General features: G+C 38.7%; 1 long non-coding RNA gene across 6 annotated transcripts in view; it reads left to right on the top strand.

Moving 5' to 3' along the window:
* Window positions 1–25,696, top strand: part of LOC135451910 (uncharacterized) — a 113,537-nt gene that overhangs the window by 44,482 nt on the left and 43,359 nt on the right. For 3 of the 6 annotated variants that reach the window (XR_010441476.1, XR_010441472.1, XR_010441473.1), the window contains 2 exons: window positions 22,722–22,945; window positions 23,515–24,139. The exons of the other annotated variants lie outside the window; for them this stretch is intronic. This is a non-coding gene — a long non-coding RNA (uncharacterized LOC135451910). Of the gene's footprint in view, window positions 1–22,721; window positions 22,946–23,514; window positions 24,140–25,696 lie in introns of those variants that run through there. 6 annotated transcript variants of the gene reach the window in all.

Raw genomic sequence — 25,696 nt, 5'->3', positions numbered from 1 at the left:
ACTACTGGGATTGGCAGCAGCAAGACAAAAAAATCCACAAACCAGTGAATGTTTATTGATGCACAATGTACACAATGTAAATGCTTCATGTCTTTTGTGATAGCTGATGGAGATTACAGTCACAGCCAAGCTGAATCTTCATTTCCATGGACAGATGTGCTGGCACAATGTGCCCTGATGTTTAGGTATATTACCTTCCCTGTCTTGGACCAGGAGGCACTTGCTTGATTGTGGCTGAGGCAGATCTACTAATAGCTGCACTTAAATTTTGTGCTCAAACTATGGCAATTTATTTCTGACATTTGCTTCTTAAACTGCTCCATCACACATTCATGTGTAGTGTCAGTCCTGACCCTGGTGCATGCAGCTCCAAAGGCTCCATGTGTGTTAGAGGATGAGACAGAGGGGTTTAAAATGTCAGTCTTTACTGCACTGAAGGATTTGACTTTAATGCCATTCTTGCAATATTTCTTCTAATTAAGAAGAGTGAGGAATACTACTAATTCAGCAGTAAAGTTAATTAGCAGAGACTATAAATGTTTATTTGTTTTTTTAATAGCAACAAATGCATTATAAATTACTCCTGTGTTCATCTATTGTAAAATCCTGCTGTTGGAGTAATTTGTAACATAGCTTTTTCTTACAATAGTTGTTGGCATTGCAAAAGCATGAATATGATTTTGGTGTTGATTGTGGAATAACTATGTTAATCCTAAGCCTGCTAAATTCTTAACTAGTTCTGTGAAAAAGATTAAAATAACTTGCATGTGTATTGATGGATATTGAGCTGCTTAATGTAATCTTTATTTACAACCAGAAACCTGCTTTTGCAGGCATTTCAACTCTGAAATAGATATGTTTATCCTAAACAGAGATTTATTACATCTGAACTCTAAGAACTTTATGATAATTCTTGACTTTTGAAATAAGTGTGGAAGTAGAACTTTTAGTTTTATCTGTTAGATTGACTGGAATTTCACAGATGCTTATGGAAACTTGATAGCAAACTTTAAATTATTTATAGGCTTTTATAATATTTTTTGGTAGCAAGTACTGTTTTTATAGCATTGTAGGTGTTACCTAATAGTTTCAAAGCGAATATTAGTGAACATTTGAACTAAAATATTGAAATCTTTTAATTGACCCCTTAATGCTTTTCTGCAGTTCTTACTTTTTGAAGTAGCGCAATCCTGGAATGAAAAGATGCCTTTCAGTCCTGTTTCATTCAGGACAAACACTTTGTACTGCACTTAATCCCATCTAAAATGAGGGGAGCTTAAGAGATTCAGGTTTAAGACATATGTAATGAAGAGGGAAAATAATGTGCAATTTCTGCTGTGAGGTGATTTCCTTAGAGGAATATCTTTCAGAGGAAGATAGAGAACTGAGAGATAGTCTGTATTTCTACAGTGTGAACCTTCAGTAGAAGTGGAAGACAGACTAATTTGAAAATGACTAAAAGAGGGCTGGTTTGGGGGAACAGAGATGTTATGTGCAGACAGAAAGGTTATACATACCTAATTCACATAACACTAGACAGCTGAGAAATTGCCATCTCATACTGTCTTTTTTTTCCTTTTGTTTCAAGTCAACTTTGCCCTTGGGTGTTCTGAGAGAGAAATCCTGACTCTTAATACCATAATCAATGCTATCATCTTTTCTGCAACTCCAGTATTTTATAGTCTTTTCAGTTCTTGAGGCTGGTCAAACTTTATTGAGCCACTTAAATTGATTAAGTTTTTTCCAATTTTGCAACATCATCTGTAATGCAGCGAATCTGGTGACATAACCATCTTCTCAGTGTTATTTCTGACTCAAGAAGAAAATGTGGAAGATCATTCAGCTGTTGATAGGGTAGCTTCTGTATTGGCAATATTCCTATGGAGAAACAAATAGTGTATGGAAAGCAGTGAACTCTTTCTTTTTTGGGAACAAGAGGAACAAAAGCCTTATATGCACATTCAGATATACTGTTGGAGACACTGAAATGTCACCATAAAGGCTGAATATGATTTACTTGCACAGCAAAAGCTCTTCTGGGGAGTTGTGACTTTGGTATGAAAATCAGAGAATCTACTGCACATTTTTCAGGATATTCTCTGCATAAGGCATGGTTTTTTTCAGTATTCTCTGCATAAAGCATGTATTTTCTGAGGATTTCTGAGTAAACATGTTTTTTCTTTAATAAGTGTGCTTCTAACACTTATGATTATTTTTGAACTTTAATCTTGGCTTCTGAATGCACTATGTATAACTTTGGTTTCTGCAATAGTTCCCAGAAGGGAGTAACTTGGCTGCTGAGGAAATAGTGTCTTAGTGAGGTTCTCTTTTATTAGCCATTGCCTGCTTTATACTTTTCACAAAGATATTTGCAAACATGTCATTAAAAAAACAGTTCCAAAAGAGTGGAAAGGTGGTGTCTGATCTAACCTTCAGTGAAGAATCCTGGACTGCAGACTCATTATGAATTAATTCCAAATGGTGTAGAATAACCTGTAAAGCTATGGATTATGTTTTCTTAGATTTAGAAGACTAGCTGCAGCTCTGACAAAGGCAAAGTTGCTTCATGTTTTCTTGGATGTTAAAATAGAAAATAAAAAAAATCCCTGGAGTTTGAGCTGCATTTAGTTTGAATATTGACACTGGACTGGTGGAAGGGGATTAGGGGAAGAGGAGCAGAACACAGTGATAGGCAATTTTCAGATCCCTACCAAAGGCTGATTGCCTTTTCTCCAGCCTTAAGTGAATATCTGGGTCCTTAGAAAAAGGGCTTAATTTAATGAAGAAGAAAAAGTACTCACTGATTTTAAAAGTTGGTGTATGTTAGTGAGGAAAGCTTGGGGCAGTAGGTAGGTTTGAGGTGGACTTTTGAAAATCAGTGTGCTATGAGCTTGCTTTGCTCTTCATGTGGTTATCTCTGCATTTTTGCAATCAGGAGCTTTTACTAATCAATGTATTGATGGCAAAGTCAGTTGAATTTCTATGTTCTGGGCTGTTTGTGTTGCTGGACCCTAAAATTACTCTTGCAGGAATGTTGTTGCTCTTGTCTTTCATGTAGAATGCTTGGCTTACCATTCACAGAATTAGAATGGTGGCTAATAATCATCATATGATACTTTGGGTATAAAATGTGTGTCCAGATATTTCTGTCCACCAGCTCTGTTAGATTCTGTTGCCTTTAGCTGTGGTTCCCTTGAAACAAATTGGTCATTGAAACTTAATCAATCTACCGTGAATTGTCTTGAAAATTTGAGTTTTAAAATTTCAGTTTTATAAATTGAAAAGGTTTAATTATTTGCTACACAAATTGGAAATCCTCTGTTTTAAATAATAGCATAATGTTATTACTCAGTGTGTTATTACCTGCCTTTAAGCTTAGAAAAACAGATATTTGGCACTGGAGAGACTAATAATTTATAGTGCCCTAATACATTTTCAGAGGGGATTTCCCATTCATGTGTAGGTGTGGTTGTACCTTTCAAAGTTTGATGAAGTCAGCATTGAGAGCTGAAGTATTTTTATCTTTCTTATAATGGGGAATATATTAGAAAAACTTTGAGTGCATGTGCATGCTGTTGCTTTTTCAGGAACACACATCTCACTCAGAGCCTCAATGCAGCTGGTCTAAATATTCATTCTTTGGCTGTATTTAAGGTCAGCATTGCTGTGAGCTAAAATGAAGGAATAGCACATTGCTCAGGCTGCAAACTCCAGACTGGAGATTTTCACCTATGGAAATGTTTATATTTTATTTCTGCTGTAATTCTTAAATAGGTTGTTCAAAAAATTGAACTGAATTAGTGAAGCCTTGCTGAGCAGGTGCTGCTTGAACCCCTGGATGGCAGATGAAAGGCAAAGTACTATCTGCCTTTAGTGGTAAAAAGTTTTATCTCCTGTTTGAGAACTCTATAGACACATCCATCAAGTGATCTGACAGGGAAATAAATTGGGTTACAGCGCTGCAAGAAGTCCAGATTATGTTCCTGCTGAGCAGTAACAAATTGTGGTGAACTTTATAAAAAGTTTCTTTCTGTTTTTCACAAAATAATGCAGTATAGAGGCAGTCAGTGGTCACAAGAGACAATGGAGAAACCTCAGGACAAGTTTGCAATTCTTTAATAAGCAAAAGAAGTGAAATTATAGATGTGCTTTTCTTTTTCTATAGAACCATTTGTGTTCTCTGCTCCTTTATAAGCACATTAAATCTGCCTAAGGTGAAATTTGCTTTATTTGCTGCAAAATGAAAAAAATTAAATTAGTCTCCTGACCATTTGTACTTGGGTCCCAGTTGTGATGGGTCACACTTAACTTCCACTGAACATGGTAAGAGAGGCAATTAATTCTGCTGGGGCTGACTAGGGAACCCTAATTTTCCTCCAGTAATAAAATATTTTCATTCTACTCACCTCATGTGTGCATTTCAACTAGATTGAGAGTTCAGTAGGCTTTATCTTAGATTTATTTATAAAGGAGTTCTTATACACAGGTAGGATCCAAGTGCTTTTGAATGCAGCTATATTCAAATTTACAACCTCAATGTATTGCTGGCTTTTTCCTATCATTCCATCCTGGATCTGAATATCCTTCAATTTGAAGAAACTTCAGACTCTTCTCTAATGCCAGTGGGAAATGATGAATGTTTGAGAACAGGTCCAAAGTTGTTTTCCAGCTTTGTGAACTTCAGTCAGCCATTCCATTATGGTGTCGTTTTCTTCAACCAAATCTGAAAGAGAGAAAGGTTTCTGGTGTCAGGTTTCTTTACATCCTTCTGAAAATCTTTGCATTCATATGGAAAATCAACATTCTTTGTATCTTTGCACGTATCTAGGTATGCACAAACTAAACCTTTAAAATGTGTGAGATCCTGGATGTTTTAACAAACAAGAATGAATTTCTTCTGCTAATTCTTTTGTGTCACTATGACTCAAGTTGTGTTTAACTATACAGCCTGAACTATTTTTGAGTAACATCCATGCGTTCTTAGACTCAAAAGAAAGATATAAAAGGGAGAGAGATTTCCTTTCAGTTGGATGTTTCTCTTACAGTGTAAGCATTAAGAGCCATTGGTCACCTAATATCTTGTTTATATGGAAGATAAGCTATCTTTTAAAAATAGATACAAGTGACTGCAATAGAAAAATAAAGGAGAAAGTTATTAGACAAGGAAGGCTGATGTTGTTTAATGAAGTGTGGCATTCTGATCTGTTTCTAAAAGCCTTGTTCCTTCTTGGTAAGCAATAGGGGTAAAATGTTTCTCTTATGGACTTCTGCTTTACACATTGCGTGCTTGCCTTGAGGGATTCGAAACCTAAATAAACCTGAACTCACAAAAGATGTAAGTATGAGAAATCTCTTCCTTTTTCTGGGATGGCTTGGGGGCTGATTGTTTATTTAACAAGCTGGTGCCCTGATTTTGCCATTGACACACTTCAACAAAAATCCCCTCACAGGCATTTAAAGTTGCAAAAGGGAAGAGAATTGAAAAGAAAGATGTGAGTCAACGCACAAAGCCACAAAGGTCTGCTGATGTAGGTGTTTTCAATATTTTCTAACTGTGTCCAAAGTTGCAGCACTAGAATAGTCTCAGAGAGAGAAGTCTGTGATATTCTGATAGAATCAGACCAAATGAGAACTTCCTAAGAGTTGTTGGTTGCTTGAGTTATGTACAGGAGCTCACTTGGGAAGTGGGAAATCACATCTGTGGGAAGACCCAGAAGAGTCCTTGCAAAAATCCTAACAGATTCAAGTGAAATTTAACTAGTGCACGGGCTTTGTGCCAGCTCATAAAAGGTGAATGTGTTTTATCCTTAGATGTCAAGATTGTTGAGTGGCTGAATTTGGGAATTGGCTTTTGTTCTCTTCACTGAAGCAGCTGGGAGTTGTTGCAAAAGGCAGGTCAGATGTAAGCATAGCATCCCTACAATTAGCACTTCCCAGAAGAGTGTGAAGTGCCAAACCCAATGATGAGAGCCAGGGCAAAACTTGGTGTTTAGTTAATGGATTGGATTTTGATGGTTTGTTTTGTTTTGTGTGGGTTTTTTGGTAGTTGTTTTTTATTATTTTTAAATTTTGTTTTGTTTGTTTGGGTTTTTTTTGGTTGTAGTTTGTTTGTTTGGTGTTTTTTTTTGGGGTAGGAAAAATACTTTTGAATGTTTTGAAACACTGATACAAAACTATTTTCATAGCTGCAAGATTCCCTTCCCAACTGGATTTTTTTTGGATACAAAACTTCATTCTCTTTTAAAAACTTTCTAACTAAGGTGCATTGGCTGGTCATCAGGGAAGAGGGTTTCTTCACTTGTCTAGTTTCTTTCTCTTTCTTATTTCCACATTCTTCTTGCATCCAAGATGCCAGAAGAAGGGGGTATGATATGAGCTGAGGAATGGGGAAATGGGTGGAAAAACCCCTATGTATACAATTAGGAACCAAATAGGGAAGAATGAAAATAGTGGTTTTCCCACTAATTTGAATTACTGTACAGTTGGATGGAAAGGGCAAAAAAGAAGGTAAAGGTTTTCTTTCATGTCATGGACATTCTAATTTTTGTTTTGAGTTTCTTGAACTGTTTCTACAGGACTAACTATCACATTTCCCCAGATGAGATTTCCTGTGGTTGATTCATTCCAAGTCTCAACAGGCTCTTCGGCAATCACTTCTTGAGTTCCTGTTTTTACATTGTACAAGTTGGATTCTACTATAATTATTAAAATGGAAAACAAAAATAGTCATATAAGCAAGATTTTAAATTTCTTTTCATGTGCTTGGGATGTTTATGGGTTTCAGAAGCACTGTTTCAATGTGATTTCACCTTTGTCACCTTTGGAGTGGTGACAGGGTTAGAAAACCTTCTGATCAAAAGGGAAATGAACATGATTCTGAAATGGGCAAGCAGATTATATTAGTAACTGATATATATCTCATCTTAAATAGTTCATTCAATTTTTAAGTATTTAAACAAATTATTCATGGAAATACACATTTAAAGCATAGTTTAATATGAAGAGTTATAAAAAAATTATAGACAAGTATATCTTAAGTTGCAATTAAACCCAGCATCTCAAATGCTCCTCAATGAAAAACCTTATTTGCCCTTGAAGCGGTTCAAGAAACTTGATTAAGAATAATTTAACTTGAATTTTTTTTAACAAATAGTAGTATCTTTTTTCCATTAAAGTAGTTTTTACTGTAAAATAACATAGTTTGTATAATTTCAAATGATATAATTTTCCTTAAACAACTTTTTATGAACAGCTTTTTCTCTAGTGTTTTTCTAATTTGCTGAGGGAGCTGAGAGGGAGTCAAGAAGGAGAACAGGGCAGGCACCTATTTTAATGAAAGCTTTGCAACCAGTTCTGCTCTGTTTGTTCTCTTTTCTTGAATTGAATTTTTCCTCACTGAATAAAGGATTCTCCCTTATTATCTACATTTGTAGTTTTATTGTGTTTGACCTATTAAATACTGCATCCAGCAAATCTTTAATATTCAATACTAGATGGCTAAAGATGAAAATGGGTCTCCTAGAGTAACTGCAAAATGGGCTTTAAATTCTAATTAAAAATCATCTTATCAACACTACATTTCACATTGTATAGTTATGGGTCTGATATTTTTTGAATTGGTTATGCCAGATTACTTTATAGTACATTGTGATTGAGAGGGAGCATGACTTTTTGAACAATTTCTTTTGCACAGCAGGGTGGCTTAAATTAGTGTGACTGACATCCTTCTAATATGCTTACAAATCTTTGGAACAATTGATTTGAAACTTGAGCATTTTTGTTCTGAATGGATAACAGAGGGAAAGAAGTTGGACATGCAAGCAAATTCACAGAGCTGTTTCTCTTAAATCCCAGTCCAAGGTATATCTAAGCATATGTGTAAACTTAGCTTATGAATATTGCTAAAGCAAGTGGAAAAACTCAGGCCTAGAAGAAACTGTCACACCTCATAGGAACAAAAATGAAGCCAGGACTTCACCAATGAGTAAATTTACAAAATGCAGCTGCTTAAATGTTTGAGAGAAATACATAAAAGAGGTGAAGAGAAAAATATTGCCTTATTTGAAATTCTCCCAGATTAAGGATCTAGCATATGTAAAAATCCCAATTAATGTCAAAGATGCTTTCTCTGGACTGAAACCTGAAAATTTACCCTGACTGACCTCTTAAAAACTATTTTCCTTAGCCATGTTGCTGTTAATTGCCAACATTTAATATATTTTTTACTTGAGCAGGGATTCCCTCTTATGGAATTCCAGTGCTGCCCCTTCCCCAGTGTCAGGCATTAATGAACTTTCTTAATGTATTTTGTGTAAAAGATCTCTAATCACCTGTCCTTTATATCTGGCCATTGGGGTAGTGCTATCATTCTAAAAGAGAATTTGGAAAACAGTAGCCAGTGTTCAAAGGATCAATCCAACAAATGAGTTGATAATTCTTGTAAAGAGCCATGTTCTTCCTGCTGCTGTGTGTGCACCTCTGCTGAGAGCCAGTTCACCTCACAGTGTGGTGAAGGATGTCTGTGGGATTAGGACTGCAGAACAAGCTGTCCAGAACTGTTAAACACATGTAAATGAGCATGTCCTGAGCTCCAGAAACTGGAACTATCTGAGAACTATACAGCAATTTATACAGTGTCTTGATTTTTAAGGAAACTGTTGAAGGTAACAGGAATAAATTTTGTGTGAAAACATCCACATGAATCCTTTAAAATACCTGGGTGACTAGTGGTGTGGTCAGACTCCAATGGAGTTCCCAAGTTTTGTATTTATCTGTCTGGGAGGTGACCATAGTGCTAATAATGCCCAGGTCCCAGGCTCAATTCCTCTATGGGCCAGTCACTTAAAAGCTGGGCTGATGATCCTTGTGGGTCCCTTCCAACTTAGAGTATTCTGTGATTCTCTGATTCTGCACTCACAGTTAATTATTGATGCAGTGTAATTTGTTCTAGACAGTTATTAGACTTCCTCAATACCATTCTTTTAAGAATTTGCATTACTCTCTGGGTGTACTTATTTTGTCTTGGAGATATCTGAGAGCTTTATTATTTAGAAACAGATAATTTCTATGAAATTACCAGGCAACTTTTCCTAGTTACTCAGAAAGTACCATTTTGTGTGGAATGTTTGAAGTAAGATGCACTATTGTGGCTGAAATATTTTCTAGCGACAGCATGAGTTTTCTCTGAAGAAGTAATACTGAGTCTTGCACCTGATGCATCAGATTAGGAATGCTTTTGCATTGACTCTCAGGATAACAATATGGCAGTGCTAAAGAAAAGTACAGTCCTTTCCCCTTAATCTACTTGTCTTGCCTTTTTCTCCTGTGACACAAATGCTGTCTAGCTGGAACTAATGTGGATTGAAGGGGAAGTTGTGTTAGCAAAGGTTTGTGAGTAGACTGAGCATGTGCCTGTCCTTTGGTACCCCCCAATCTGTTTGGGGTTGTTCGGTCAGCTGAGAGCAGAGATCTGGAGTTCAGTTGGCATTTAGCACAAATGATGTCAGCACCCACCAGGGTGCACTTACAGGGCAGAGTAAGAGCTGCTGCTGATCACATATTGATGGGTAGTTTGTTATGCCATGCATTAAGGTAGTACATTGTTACTGGTAGGCTTGCTAAAGATGCATTTTGCCTCAGTAACCATACTGCATCTTGGTTGGAGATATTTACCGATGTTTAAGGTGGTGAGTTCCTAAAAGACCTAGAGATGGGTGCATAAATGTGACATTCTGCTCTGAGGTTCTCACCTGCTAATTCTCCATTTGTACAAAACTGGAGAAAAACTCCTCATGTAGCTGGATGGTGCTTCCTCTGCTCCTCTGAGTGCAGCCAAGCTGGGCTGGAGGGTGCAATAACTGCTATTCCACAAGGAGAGTCAGTAGTGATATCAACAACCCTATCATGTGGCACCCACTCACACTGAGGCATTAAACCAGAACAGCCCAAGACCATCTCTTGCAACAAGCATGTTCACACGGCTCCAAGAAGTAGCTCAGTTGCTTTGCTTTTTTCCTTCAGTTGCTGTGCTTATGGCCTCTTTAGTTTGTCATATGCTCACAGAACAACAGTAAGCAGAAGGAAAGGTAGGTCTGCCAAACCCCAGTTTCTAGAAATCATGGGACACAAAGGTCTGACCCAGCCCTGGACTCCAAGGAGGGTAAAGATTGCTCTGCATGGGTTTGCACTGGAAAGAGTTGGAAAGCATACCCCAATGCTACCTTGGAGCCTATTGCCACTTTAAAGGTCACAACTGTGCCACCTTAAAACTGGGTCCGGAAAATCCATAAACAGCTACAAACCTGCAGTTCCTCTGAACCTTGGGACTGTTGTGCTTTTGTGGTACCTAGGCATCCCTGGCAGGGGCTAGAGAGTGAGTGTGCATCTGTTTTCTAGGTGTTGGAAGTTTGTTTCTCTTTGGTCTGCATAGGATTGGAAGCTGTGTCTTTTCCTCCAGTACTCCTCAGTTATTGGGGATCAATCTTTTGAGATTTAAGTGGTAAAAATTCCTGGGTTTTTATGGTTACTTCAGAGAGTGGGTCTTTTGGGCTGGTTCCTATATAGAACTTATACTGTCAGGTTTGACATGTCAATCTGATCTTGAAGTCCTGCTCAGTTTTCATCTAGTCCTAGAACCATTGCTTTTCATACCACCTGCACATTATGTACTTGCATGGTGTGAGGCCTGAGGAGTGAAAAACCACTCCAATCTTTCCAGTTTTACAAAAAATTCTCTTAAAGTATGAAAAATTCGACATATAATAAAATAATGCTGAATCATGTGAGTATGTTGCAGTCTGTGAAGGATTGGAACTGGGATGCTGACAGCTCTGAAGCTTATTTTAAAAGTTGGTAACAGTTCAAATCTCATCAGCTTCTGAGATTTCATCTGTTTCTTTGGGAGGGTGGGATAAATGTCTCTGGACATGATGCCAAGATTGAATCTTTTGGAGGAAGACTTGGATGAAAACTCCTTTCTTCTTCTGACCTGATCTCTTCTCCCCCATTGTGATATAATACAAATTAAATTTCAGGGGTGGTGAGCTAAGGATTCTGCAGTGGTCGGCAGAAGTGTCTTTCCATCTGATTACCCTTGAGGTCAGAAGCATGTAATATATTCAGGGGGGTTTCTAATCGAACGAAACTCAGAATATGTGAGGGTTGTAGACAGCAGCTGGCCCCAGCAGAGACTAACAGATTTGCTGAGAACCTGCAAAGATCTTGGCAGGATGTCAACAAAGATACTGCAGGGTTGCTAGATGCCAGGAAAAAGAGATCTTTGGTTTGCAGCAAGGAAAATGGTATTTAGGGAGGATGGGGTGTAATAAATTACAATAATAGCGCTGCAAACAAGTCTCATCCAAATGTATCAGAGGCTGACTATAGCTGGAAAGCTGTGTACTCATTTTCACTGGTGAAGAAGCTGAAGTGGATGCAGGTGATTTGCTTTCTTAGAGTGGCACAATATTATTATTAGAGCCAAGCAAAGTAGTAGCTGGATTCTATTTTGGAATTGGTTTTTAAATTTAGTGAAGGATAACAGGAACAAAAGCAGTGATGGAGAAAGGAATGTAAGTGATTTAAAACAATGGGAAATAAAAGAATGGAATCTGGATGGGTAGCATAGACATTTGTGAAGAAGATCATAAAAGATTTCTAAGGACCTTTCTGTCTTTCTGGGATGACTCTGGGTTGACTCTCTACAGCACCAGGAGTTTCTAGCTTGCAGTATCTAACTATAAATTTAAGTTTACTCTGCATTTGCTTAATGAATTGTTCTGGCAAAAGATGTAGGTATTTGTCTGAAAGCTTTGGGAGCTCTAAGTATTGGCTGGCCATTTACCTGGTTGAGTGTAACAGTGCATGCCACCCCCACACCTGACCCTGAGATGCTTTCTGAGGACTTTTAGGTCAGGCTGCAGGAATTTTTTGATCCCTTGTGCTAAGGTGTTCTCCCTGCTTCTTCAGGAGAATTTTAGTGAAAAAGGTGCTCTCTAAAGAGCCTGTCCAGGATAAGTATTTTACTTGAAGCAAAATCCTAACATTTAAAAAGGCAACATCACAAGGAGAGAAAAGAAAACAGGTTCTCATCTGATTGGCACATTGCACATGGCACGGAGAATAGCAGCTCTAGTCAGGACTGCCTACATGGAAAATTTCTGCCCTACAGGACAGGTTTTTCTCAGACCTCCAGGAATTTTATTTATATTATTTCAGGGGGATTTCCTATTCATTTACTCAGTAAAGCAATCCCTGTTCCTTATCATTGTTCTTAGGACTTGATTTGGTGATTACCTCATCAGGTTAAAGTCTGTTACTGACAATCTGTCTTAACTAGATGGCTTTGTTTTCCTGGCAGGATGCCAACAGAGGGGGGGGAAAAGCAGCTGTTCCTTGAGATGGGAATAATAAAAAAATGCCAACTGGTAAAATCTTCCTGACTTTTGCTGAACTGAAAAATGCCATTAACAGCTCTTGGAATTCCTTGGTTTCTTGCATCCAAGAGAAATAATGTGGCATGCAGGATACAATTGAAAAAGTAGTGCAAGTGGTACTGGACTGAAATGTGTACACTGAAAATGCCAGATGGTGGGGGCTCAGGAGAAATGCGAACTGCAGGCTATTAGTAAAATACAAGGATCACAATCAATTCTTTACCTGTATATGGGTAGATTTCAGAGTAGGAGACAATGTGGGCTGTTTTTAAAACTACTGAATGGACCAAATCCAACTTCCTACCATGCCATCAGCCTGCTCAGAAAATAGTGGCTTCAGATAGCAGTATAAAACTCATTAGTTTTGTGACAGCACTCCAGGCCTTACAGAAACTTTTGAACTACTTGTGCATTCTTCCTTTAGCACAAGTGTTAAACAGGTAATAGAGTAGAGGACATGTTTCTGGTGACAGTCTCCATGTGAGCAGTCTGATGTAGAGAAGAGAAAACCCTGAAAATCTGTGAACCCTGGGATAAACTCTTGTTTTTCAAGATCCTGTTGGAGCAGGGAGGCCATGGCAGCAGTGATCAGTGTGGCTTCAAAAGCCGTGGGGAGCTTTCGGCAGCAGCTGCTGCGTGTCACGAGTCTATAAATTGACTTCCTGCCACAGGGGGCCTCCAGCAAGTTCATCTGGAGAGTTACTGGGGGAAATCCTCACCTTTCATCTTACCAACAGAGCAAATCTACCCAGGGCTGGGAAGGGATTTGAGCTGGTACAATCCTTGTGCCAACCAGCATGGTATTGATGAATAAAATTGTGGGGAGATCAGTGTTCTTTTGAGGGAGAGAAGGCCCTCTCCTTTGAGTAGTATATGCACACATCCATCATATTCTTTGTTTTAAAAACTCTCAGATGAGGACACAGTTCTTTCATCATGTCTCAGATAACATCCAACAATATGTTCCCCCCCTCCCCCCACCTCTTTCTTTGTTCTCAAGGCAGTTATGTGCTATCCCTACTCTTCAGGGTGGATGCATGTTCCCTTTCCAGTGTTCAATTCCCTTTACAATAATCCTTATCTAACAGTTTTGGAACTGTCCTTCTCCAAAAAGATTTAATTTCCTTTAAAAATTGCACTCTCACCGAATCAATAATCCAACAAGAATCTCTGGCAAAGGATGGGTTTTGGTGTGGTAGGTGTCTCAAGAGTTAGTAGCTAATATCATCTTTGTTGTACCTCATTGTTTAATTGAAGTTCAACTCCTGAGCTGCTGAGTTCAAACTTCTTGCATTTTCTGTCTGTCCCTGAGGAATCTGCCTGTTTTCTGCCAAGCAGAGGTGTATAATCTCAAAAAAATATTATATCTTCTTCTGTATTGCTGAAGATTTTCTTTACTCATTCAACATATTAGATATGTTTGAACTCATTAAGATTAAAACCTGAATATGCTGTTTCATACCAAGAAGAGTCATTCTTTTGCATATCTGTGGTTTTAAAATACAGTTATGAATGCTGAAATGAGGAGGAAAAATCCACAATGAGATATTTTGAGAGTTTATCCTGGCCTATATCCATCCTTGATTCCTTTGGTGTGCAGGATAAAGGCTGTTTATAGCGAAATGTGAAATACAAAGAAAGCTGAAGGTTCAAAAGTGTGGACATGTGTTGAGCCTTGTGGAAGTTGGTAAAGTGGAGTAAGTGTAATTTGATTTAGAAAAGCAAAATGCAATGCTTGAGTTCTCAAAAGCATGTTAGGCTTAGATTGTTTTGGCATAATGGATTCTGGAAATTGCATTTAAATGTAATTTAGAAAACCTATTCAATAAAGCTTTCTGACCTTGTTGACTTTTGGGCTTGGAAGGGTGAGGCATAAATAATAGTGAGGGGTGGGGGGGAAAGGGAACCAGGAGCTGTAGTAATTCTTAAACCATGCTTATTAGTATTGTGATCATGGCAATATAAGAAAGATGCTCTTACACAGTATCCAAAGGAGAGAAATGAGGATGGTGAAGGGCCTTGAGAGAAAGCTACTTGAGGAGCAGCTGAGGGCATTTGGTCTGTTCAGCCTGGAGGAGGCAGTTACATCTTCCTTGTGAGGGGAAGAGGGGGGATAAATACTGATCTCCTCTTTGTGGTGACCAGTGCTTGGCCTGAAGTTGTGTCAGGGGAGGTTTAGGCTGGATATTAAAAAAGGTTCTTCACCCAAAGGGTTTTTGGGCACTGACCAGGCTCCCCAGGGAAGTGGTCAGAGCACCAAGCTTGGCAGAGTTCAAGAAGCATTTAGCCAATACTCTCAGGTATATGGTGTGATTCTTGAGGTGTCATGTGCAGTGCTGGGAGTTGAACTCAACCATTGTGGGTCCCTTCCAAGTCACCATATTCTGTGATCCTGTAATTTAGGCACCCCTGAGTTTAGCTGCTTACTGGAACACTCTCTAAAGCACTGAAAACAGCTCTCTTACTGAGTTAAAATCCCAAATACATACATTGGTTCAAACACTCCAAGTCATAGACACCAGATATGAATAGCACAGATTTTTGTCCTGTCTCAATGTTCTATCATGTGTGGCTGTGTGGGTAATGAGAATTCTTGCAGTAGTTGGATTCCACTCTGCAAAGGCAATTCACATATCTGGGTATGGGGTTTGTTCTGCTTAAGGCACAGTCTGCCTCACTTGTCAGCAAACCAGCCAGCAGTCAAATAACACTACTAAGGAAAAAACTCCTGTGAAATTCTATCCCCTTTCAATTAATTTCATTTCAGAGTAAGGCAGAAGTTGGGCAGAGCTTAATTATAAAACTCCTGTGACATGCTGTGGCAATTTGCTCTGAGAGACTTAATTGTCTGTCTGTGCATGCATATTTTGGAGGGATAATACTGGGGAAGGGCCCTGAACCCATCAGGTAAACAGTCTGGGGTTCATACACGGGCTCTCTTAGAACTCCCTTGTGCCTCTCTGTACAATTACCTGATACATGCATTGAGTGGTTTGTGCATACAGAAATTCAGAACACTCCTAGGAAGTGTATGTATATCATTGAGAAAGCACTGTTGAATTTTTGGCTTATGCAGGCACATTCTGTGGCCTGACAAGATTACTCCCATTGGAGTAATAACTAGAAGTTTTGCTTATTTAGGGCCTGTTCCTACTCCCTTTGAAGCCAATGGCATAATTCCCAGTAATGTTTAATGGTGCTGGGTCAAGTCTTTAAGGATGACAGAGTTTGATGTTGGAGGCCTCAGCCAGTGCTTACTGGAGTACACAGGGGTTTCCTCAGTTATTTCAGTGAGCAAAATGCCATTATTTAATGAAAATAATTATTTTAAAAACAACTTATGCAGAAAGGGTGTTAGTGTTAAACTTCAAAACTAAGAAAGTAAATTAAGAGACTTTATTCTGGCTGATACTACAGACTTTTTACAGCACTGAAACATTCAGTTCAAGTAAGTTCCCAGAAGCTGGAACAGCTGTATCCAAAAGCAATGAACTTGTTAAATGGAAAGGGACATGTTGTGTTGCTGCCACATCTCTTGTGACTTCTGAATGCATTTTACTACTCCTGTTGCAAGAACAGCCGTTCTCATGGTATCTCAGCCTTTATGCTTCTGGCCTCAGCTGCTCTGACACTGTATCATACCTGGGGAAAGGGAGATGATGAAGAGAAATGTTGCAGCTGCTTGAGAAAAATGCTGGCTCTTGATAATCAAAAAGGCCAATACCATTTCAGATATTGAAAAAAAATTCCTTCTTTCAATATGTTTTAAATACATAGACTTTGGTATTTCAGGCTTGTTAAGCTAGATCTTTAAAGGGATGAAGTAAAAATACAGCACAGTGAGGAGAAGCACAGAAAGCTGCTAGAGGGTGTTGGCATTTTCTTTCTTTGGTTCAACAAATCTTTTGACCTAGAGGGTGTGCAGGAGGGTTCATCTGTTTTCTCACAGGTCTAAAAGGAAAGCAGAGAAGGATGTGGAATTTACTGTGTGTATTGCTATTTGGATACTGCTGATCTACTGTGTCAGAAGGATGAAAAAAATGTTTCCTGTCTTGTGTTCTTCTGTTTAGATCTGCTCCCATGCAGTTGCAATGGACCTAAGTACATGCAGCAGTCTCTAGCCAGGCTGCCACAGTGCTTGGCTGGATTCTGTTGGGCCTTCTCAATGTACATGTCCTCTCCTTTGTGTGATTTAAGCTTCTTTAGGTCTGTGTATGTGCAGCACTTTTTATCACCTGGAATATTGGCTAAACTTTCACAGGAGTCGGGCCCAATGATCCAGATGTCCTTGCCCTTTCAATGGCAGCATCAACACTTCAGAACTTCCTATATTTTAAAGGCACATCCCAGAGCCCCCAGCATTTGGTGTGGCCACCTTGTGTAGAGGAGGCACAAGATTACACTTTAGCTAATACACTGAGCTCTTGGAGTTAATGAACCAAGTAAATGTTTCCCTGTCTCTCTTTTATTACTGCCCTGGAGAGTCCTCTAGGCTAGGACTGTAGGGTGGCTACCTTCTGGGTAATCCAGCACATTAAAAAAACACAGCAATGTGAAACCAATGTGGTTTTTAAGCCTTGTCACTAGAAATGGAGATTCTGGCTGTTAACGTTACACTAAGGACCTGTGTTTATGATTTATGATACTTTCTGCTCTTTTCCTTGTGTTTAGTCTTTCATGCAATTGCAGATTTTACAGCTGTTTGAATGATTGTCTTGTCTACTGCAGAAGATGGCCATAAATTTTAATGAGTAACTCTGCACCAGTACAACAAGACCCAGGTGAATGTCTTTTTGTACAATGCTTGCTGGAGTCCAGCTCAACAACTTTTTGGTTGTGGTGTTCACAGACAGTATGTTCACAGGGAGCTCTGGGTAATCTGAATGCTTGCCTCTGGAAAGAGGGGAATCCTGGAGAGTTGTTGAGATGATCAGTATTGCAGGGTGTTCTGTTCACACTGAGCTGTGTGTCCAACCCACCACCACCCTGCAGTGAGATGAGGGATCTTCTGGGAAATCTGCAAACCACTCCTGCAGCTCCTTATCTCTGAGGCACTGCTGTCTGTGTGTGGCTTTCAGCCTTGGGGTTTGCAGAGTTGGGAAGGCTGGTTGCTATTTCAGACTCTGCTTAGAAAATGATTAATTTCATTTTTGCATGTGTATTTGATCAAAAATATGAAAGTGTGTTAATAGTGCAAGTCCGTATATGCATAACTAGTGTGCATTAGTATTTAAGTCTGTAGCAGAATCCCCATCAAGAAGTGGAGGAAATAGAGGGTAGACATTATTATTGCAAGAGTGGCTGCAAAAAATGTGTGGTGTGTATTTATAAAAGGAAGTTCTTTGTCCAGATGTCCCCCTGCACTCCTTAGGGAATGTTTCTGATTGCTCTCTGAAATTTATATTGCTTCAAATGAAATATATGATACAAACCCCCCCTCAGGGCCAGGAAAATTAGCAAAGGCACTTAAACTGTACAACAGAATCACTTAACTGCTCTTGTTGAATTATTTTATAAATGAACCATCACAGAAGCCTCTTGGGATCTTCTGGTTGAACACTTCAATGTGAGAGAAAGCTGCTTTTCTTAGTGTTGTTTTAAAATTTACATTTGCACAAAAGATGAGAGGAAGCTAAAACCTAGTGTCACAATATTAGTCACAGAAATCTGCCCTTGTAACGCAGTAATAACTTTATCTGCACCAATGATGGATGTCGAATTTTGATATAATTCTAAAAGTTCATAGCGTTCATCAAAACTAATGGGGCTAATTTTTCTCTGTGGGATTTTTTACCTGATTTTTGCCACCTTATACCTGTAAAATATTCCCAAGGAATGTGAGTTCTAATTTGTTAAGGCTTTATGCTCCCACTTTGCACAAGCATGAATAGCTGTAAAGGGAAAGAAATCAAACCAAACTGAAACATGAAGAGTTCCACATTTACTAGGCATCAGACAAAAAATATCAAAGTACTTTAAACCAATATTTTAACCCAGGATTTCAACACGAATGAGTTTCTCTGCTACTGATGTATGTTGATGGTCAGATTTCTGGGCAGGAACAAATCAGAGAATTGTTTTTACCTCTCTCTGACCTAGGGCTGCCCAAAGACATTGTGTGCAGAAGATGCCCTTGAGTTGTTAACTCAGGATGGCTTGGAGGAAACAATTCCCTGAGCTCAAATAGTAGTGGCTCTTTCATAACTTCATAAAATTTTCATATTGTTCTTTGGAATCCCTTGGAAACACTCTGCCTATCATGCAGCAAAATAGAAGTGGTATCAGTAAATTTAAAAACTTTTAAAATACTGTCTAATACAACATCATAAAATGTCTTCATATAATTTCACTCCTTATGTAATTACAAAAAATGGAAAAAAACCTTGAGTCCTATACAACACAGACATAGAAGTTGAGTGGATAAAAAAAAAAATTTGATTTTAAGTTAATTTTACCATTGGTCTCTTCATGGCAGTGTTAAATTCAGACATTGCTGGCACTAAGTTTGAGTTTTAGGACAGACCCAACTGATGTGGAAAAGAAGAGTATCTCCTTGGTGCAAAATTTTCATTCTACAGGAATGAAAAACCAGGAAGGATGGAAGTTTGAAGTCGTCATCTCATGACAGTTATTAGTAGTTCAGTGGATCTTTCAATGGGCAAAAATGCACAAGAGACTCGTAATGGAATAAGTGAAATTCAGATTTGCTGGTTTTTGAAAGTCGCTTGTTTGCACTGCTGTGGTATCCATCTCATACTGATGCCTCTTTTGTCAAGTGACCTGGCTTCAGCAGCTTTCCACAGGTGCATATTTTAGTTTTTATTTGGTGGATACTGGGTTTGCTACTTCTTTCCCTTTTTTAATGAAAAATGTAATCTCTCTCTCTCTCATCTGTTACCAAAGAGAACAGAAGTTAAATAAGAACAGCCTCAAATTTCCTTTCACAGAGCTGTAACAGCAACTATGCTTCATTGAGACTGTGTGTAAGAATTTATAAAGTTTTCCATAGGATAGCATTACAGAGACTATGGTTTTTCTTTTTCTCAAAATATAAGCTAATGTTATTGTCTTGAATACAGAATTGCATCAGTTAGAGATAAAGATTGATTTATTATCGTACTCTACTATAAAATTTTATAGACCAAAAAATGAATTACACCAAGTAACCAATGGGAAGCTGATGCAATCTAAGCAAAAGGGAAAAACCAACTTCATGAAAACAACCCACCACATTTTTTCATTGATTAATGTAATTCATAGCCTTTGACAATTGCCCAGGAAATGCTGCAGAAATTTGCATCAGGCAAGTACTAATTTAAAAGGAAAGATCTCAAGCATCTACTTGGTATGGATAGTAAAATCTCACCCTTTTCTCCTTCCTGCTACTGACTGGGAATCCAAAGTTAATTCAGAGGGAACTGAGGCCTGAGAATCTTGCTGTTACTTAGAGTTGTATCTGTTTTCTAAAACTTACATATAGCTTGTTTTCTTTGTATGTATGTATATCTTCTAGTAGCAAAATAAAGATGCAGGCACACTCATAAATTTATACACAGGAGTTCTTGCCTTTCCAAAGGAAACTGTAACTTGAGTTTTTCAAGTTTTTCAAAATACTGTTATTCAAGTTTTATGAGTGATGCATATGAATCTTACAGGCATATTACAGAGTTGGTAGCCAGCTTTAAGCTGTAAAGAAAATAGTTAAATCTTAATTAACATTGGTTACAAAAGTGTATTGCATTTGTGTTGTAATTAACGCTACATTTTACTTATTCCATGATGTTTATTAACAAATATATGTCAGGAAAATGGAAAACATTGTTATTCAAAAAGGGACATTGTCACATTTATGAAATCAGCCTGTTGCAGTGGTTCTCCAGATGTGCCTGGACACTGCACAAGTCAGATGAATAGGCATCAGTATGCCTACACATTTCTCATTTGCATACAATTTATATTTATAAGCAGTAATATGCTTATAAAAGTCTGCTGGAAAAAGTAATTTACTTTTTTCCTTATGATTTCTCTGTCTAAGGCTGAAGAACACCCCTGGGGAGTGTAAATTTACTCATCTAACAGTTTTTTCCCCCCCAAGCACTCTTCTCCCATATTAACATCGTTTCTAATAACTGTAGCAGTTCACAAGACCACAGCAGTGTGTTTTCCTTGCTATTGGGAGTAGTAGAAAAACCCAGCAAACCTCAGGTTTTGGTTCCCTTTTGAACACAATAGGCACAAATCAGTCACAGACAGGATTGAGAAACCTCTATGGTGACATTGTTTCAGTGGCTTCTTATGTGAGCAGAATTCAGAAATTTAATTGGTTATGCAACCTATTACTGCGCACTTCACATTGAGTGGCACTAAATAATTACAGTGTAACTGCTGCACAACTGTTGTAATTTTTCATGCAGCTCTGTTACATGATAACACGATAACGCTGATGCTAATGCTAGCGTTGGGTTAGGCAGCTAAAGAGGGGATTACAACCCAGAAGTGCTAATAGCATGTTGTTAGGAAACAGGATGCCAAGGAGTCATTATAAATGAGAGTAAAAGAATAAAATGAAAACTACAGTGGGAAGTCGAAAAGATTTATTTAAGGCAAACTGCAGGCAGAGGGTGTTGTGCTGTTTTTAGTGTATTTAAATCCTTGTTAAAGGGTATAGACTAGGAGGTCAAAAAATCATGATGATGTGAAAAGCAGTAGGAAGTGATGGGCTTTAGAGTAGTCACCTCATTTAATGACTGCAAGGTGTCTTCGCATAATGCGTCTGCTGGGTTTGTGGAGTGTTTCTTTGGCATATTTCCGTAGATATTTTTCTGAAAAAGAGTAAATTGATATTCCTAAAAATACCAAAGGGTCTCCTGAGTAACATGAAAAGAAGAAAAGGGCTCCAGATGGCAGTGACAGGGATGAGATAGCAGACTCCTGCAGTTTTGTAATATCTGAGGCAAAGAAGGTCAAAAAGTGGTGTAGCTCTGAATGGACAAAGGGCCTCTGTACCCAGAGCACGGTGACCTCTCCTTGGTAATTAAATTGGCTTCCTTGAAATGTTACACATACAAATGGCAGCATGCAGAGATTGGGATTTTCACAAGTACACTCCGAATGTGCTAAGTTTCCTGCCACACTATCATCACAGTGACATACACACAAGTGTCAGCAAGCTTGCTTAATTCTGCACCCATATGTGGCAATGGGAACAGCACGGGGATCTGAGGGGAAAGGACAGGCAGAGGGCTGAGAGGCAGCAGGGGCTGCTCCTGCAGAGCCCCAGGCTGAGCCAGAGACACCCAGGGCAGGTGAGGACAGGGGAGCTTTAAGGGCCTGGGACGCTGAGAGCAAGGAGCCCCTTGGGGAGCAGGGCTTGCGCATGTGGCTGTTTGTGGCCAGAGATATTGTAGGGGAAGGATGAGGCCATACTTGCAGTATAGCTCCTTTCTTGTACACTGTTGTCTGAAGTACTGCTGCTTTTGCACGTCTTCCCTCCCTTCAGAATACAAAATATTTCTATATGAAATATCTAGAGGTCTTCAATTAACTGTTACACCAATAGCATTTGCTGACTTTGTTGTACCAACCACTTGCCTGTATTTGAGGACTGAAAATGAGGATTTTAGTGTTAGCTACACGTGCAAAGGCGTTTGTGCACACCAGTATATAGACATTAGACGGTCTGGTCCTTTCTAGGTTAAACTATAAGAAATGAAGTAACAAATCAGCTGCTCAGTCCCAATTTCTGCTTATGAGCAGAAAAATCTGAAAGAAACAAGCCATTTAAAAAGCTAACCTAAGCATTTGAGAAGTTTTTCTCCCACAAATTATGATATGTGGATGGAGAGGCAGGGGGCTCAAGTAAATTTTGGACTAATTATTGCGCAGTAATTAAATAGTAGGTGTTTCAAATACAGAGGCACGAATAGCTTACTTATGAACAAGCAAAACAAAAAGTCTCTGATTAGAAAATAATTTTTCAAACACAACAGTGTACTCAATTTTTAGTTATTTTCCCTCCTGGAAGGAGAAAAATAACATCTGGTTCCCATTCATTTTGTCTGAAAAACATCAGGAATATTAAACCTGTTCTTTGCTAGTGAGGGTGTAGGTAACATGGCTATTATGACTTCTTACACTCAGCTAAATCTTTAATGAGTGTTTTCTCTCTGAAATACTAATTAATTGCTTAAAATGAGTTCAATGTTAATATTAATGTGTCTGATTTCTTCTCAGCTTTTTTTCATGGTCATGCCTCAGGGATTTTCACCTTTCTGCTAATTCTTACAGGTCTCTCTGCTCTTTCAATACCAAACATTTGGGCACAACCTCTCTATCTCCAGGAAACCCTCAGCCATTTGTCAGACATAAAGAGGCAATGGACAAACCCTGTGGTTTCCTTTTGAACCTGACCCTTTCCAAGCAGTGAGGCAGTTATGACCCATTAATACTTAATGCTGAATTCCAGAGTGAAGAATTATTTATTTGGCCTAAGGCCAAAAAACCCCATTCAGGTTTGTTCCTATCTTGATCTGTGTGTCTGTATTTTTACATACTGCTCAAAAAGCATTGATGAGCTTATGTAGTATCTGTTTCCATGTTTCTTGCATTTGCAGTTTTCTCTCCTTGTATCTTTTCATCAGACCTGATGGCAAGAGTGGTATTTGAGATTGTTTAACACTATCACAGCTCTCTCTTACAGATAGGTTATTAAATGATAAGGGCAAAAATCTTCATGCTGCATATTTGCTGTCCATTGAATATTGGGGGAAAAATAAAAAGGCATCAAGTCTGATTTCTAGGCAAAACCATTCAGGAAAGTACATACTGTAATTCTTTATTTCAGGGTGTGGGGAGCTTGGGGAATCTTGGACTAACTTAGGAAGTTGTTCTTGAAGTGAATTCTCTGAGAGAAAATCTCTGAATCCTGACATAAATGTCTTCTTTTCAAGTTAATAATGTGTGTGTGAAGAGAGTCCTTTTTCTGTATTGTATTTCAGCTGAAATACCTTCCTAATATTACTCACTCTGGTAAAAGAATTTTCCCATTTTTTCTTCTACTGATATGCTTTTGTGTTTCCAGGAGAACTTCAAGTCAGAGGTGGTTCTGGGATCAGGGATTGCTTTTGCTCTGCTTTCAAGACATTGACCTAGGATGGATTTGATCAAAGCCAAATATCAAAACCTTTTGGTTCAGATTTTCTCAGTAGAAGCAGGTGACTTCACCTCAGGTTGAGTGGTGCTCTGAGCATCCCCCCAGGGCATCCAGGTGCTCTGTGTGTTCTCCTTGTGATCACCTCTGCTGGCTGTGCAGATGTGGGGCAAATCAGATAGAAAATATCTATTTTCTGGTGCAGAGATGATAAGAAAGGAGGAGAACTTAGGACAAGGGTGGGACAACCCAGGTTTTAAGGGTTGTTCAAGGCAGGACAAAGCTGAGACTGGATCACAAGCAAGTTTTCTTCTGATGAAGTGAGGCTGAGACTGCAAATGGGGACCAGTGAGTGTGGGGGGTAAACTGGAAGAAAAGGACATGGTCAGGAAGACTGTGAATGAGGGATAAGTGAGAGCAAGCAAGGAGCTAGAGACTGGGGTAGGAGTTTATAAGCTGAAAAGAGTGGAGTGAGACAAGACTTTGGATAAATGGAGTGGTACCCGGGTAAAGGAGAAACCAGAAACTGTGACAAGATCCTGGAAGTCATCATAGAAAAGTCATGTCTTGCAAGGTGGCATCCATTGTTTGTAAAAGTTAAATTTGTTCTTGCCACAAAAATGTTGAGATCCATTGTCCAAGCACTTGATGTCTTCCCTCCAGTGGCTGGTGAATAAAAAAGCCAATGTACTGTTTCTGTGGCCATGCTCTCCCTGCACCGGGCTCAGTTTAATTCTCCCCATGTTTCCATCCCCTGTCCTTTGAAACTGTTCCTGTTGTTTCTTCCTTGTGAACTTGCTTCCTGGGGAAACACATTTTAGGCATTTTCCATCTTTTGGTAGATTGAATTTGCATATGTGACAAATTTAACATATCTGTAATAACTACTAGGTTCATCCACTCTTCTGTAGCACTCAGTGGTGACATTAGTTTAGCACTAGACAATATCTCTCCTGAAGTTGTGTTTTGAACTGTCACTATTTGCTAGGACTGCTCTGCACAACAAATTGGGAGCTCACACCTCTAAGAGTTGACTCAACTGAGTCTAAATTAATTTAGACTCTAAATTAATTGCTGAAAATGAGCCTGAGCTGACTCCTTTTGCATGAATGTGGAAGTGGGGTGGTTCTGGGTCAGGCCGTGCTGCACTCCAGCAGCAAAGGGCTCTAACTATGGGCATTGCTGAGGTTGCTGGGTTAGGCTAGTCCCAACTGGATTGGGTTGGACCAGTGCTGTGAAGTCTCCCTGACATGACAGATTGTGTTGTGTGGTGTGGGTTCACTAGTGGGAGTCTGCAATTTCAGACAGCTTGGCACTGCACTCTCTTTCTGTGTATTAACATATATTTAAGTATGCAGCCCAAATCCTGCTTTTAATGTCAGCTCAACTTAGAGCAAGTTAACTGAGTAAATAAGAGTAGCTTTTTTTGTAAGTGTCTTAGAATTTGGCTTCATAATGCTAACACTGTTTTCCTCCAAAGTACTTATTATATTAGAAAACACTTTAAGTATGTCAGCCAGCCCAAAGGCTGCAGCTGCAGTCTGATAATAAATACAAGCTAATGAACAGAATTTCTATCTGTAGCACATCTCTTTATTCCAATAGAACATAAACACATATCAAATAGGGCATAGGATCTCATTTTCTACACCAAGTGCTCCAATTTATTGGCTTCCTGAGGAGCTAATAAAAATGTTCCAAGACCACAGGGAACTTCTGCTTTGGAAGCATCTTAGAAAACACTAATATGAGTAGTAGAATACCACAAAAAATTGATAAAATTGCTGTATAAGTGAATAAGTAGCACCATAACATCCATTAGGAGAAGAGGTTTTAGTGTTCAACAATGAAGGGCTGTTAATGGTTTTTGAGATGTTCTCCTTAATGGAGAATGAGCATTTCACTTCTCCTAACAGGACACTTCTGAGAACAAAGGCACCTTTAGTGTATTTGAAAGTCAGTTGTCAGAAACAGAAAGTAAATAAATGTAGTTGCCAAGAGCCAGGCTTAGTGACCTTTAATGTTCCAGGTTTTAGAATAATTAGATTCATAATAATTGTTTTGATCTTGGCTAATATTATTACATGGTTCAAAAATACTTGCACAACATGTC

Source organism: Zonotrichia leucophrys, chromosome 9 (genome assembly GCF_028769735.1).
Source record: "Zonotrichia leucophrys gambelii isolate GWCS_2022_RI chromosome 9, RI_Zleu_2.0, whole genome shotgun sequence".
Lineage (NCBI taxonomy): Eukaryota > Metazoa > Chordata > Aves > Passeriformes > Passerellidae > Zonotrichia > Zonotrichia leucophrys.
Note: the sequence above shows the minus strand (reverse complement) of the source record. Positions and strands in the feature narration are given on the sequence as shown.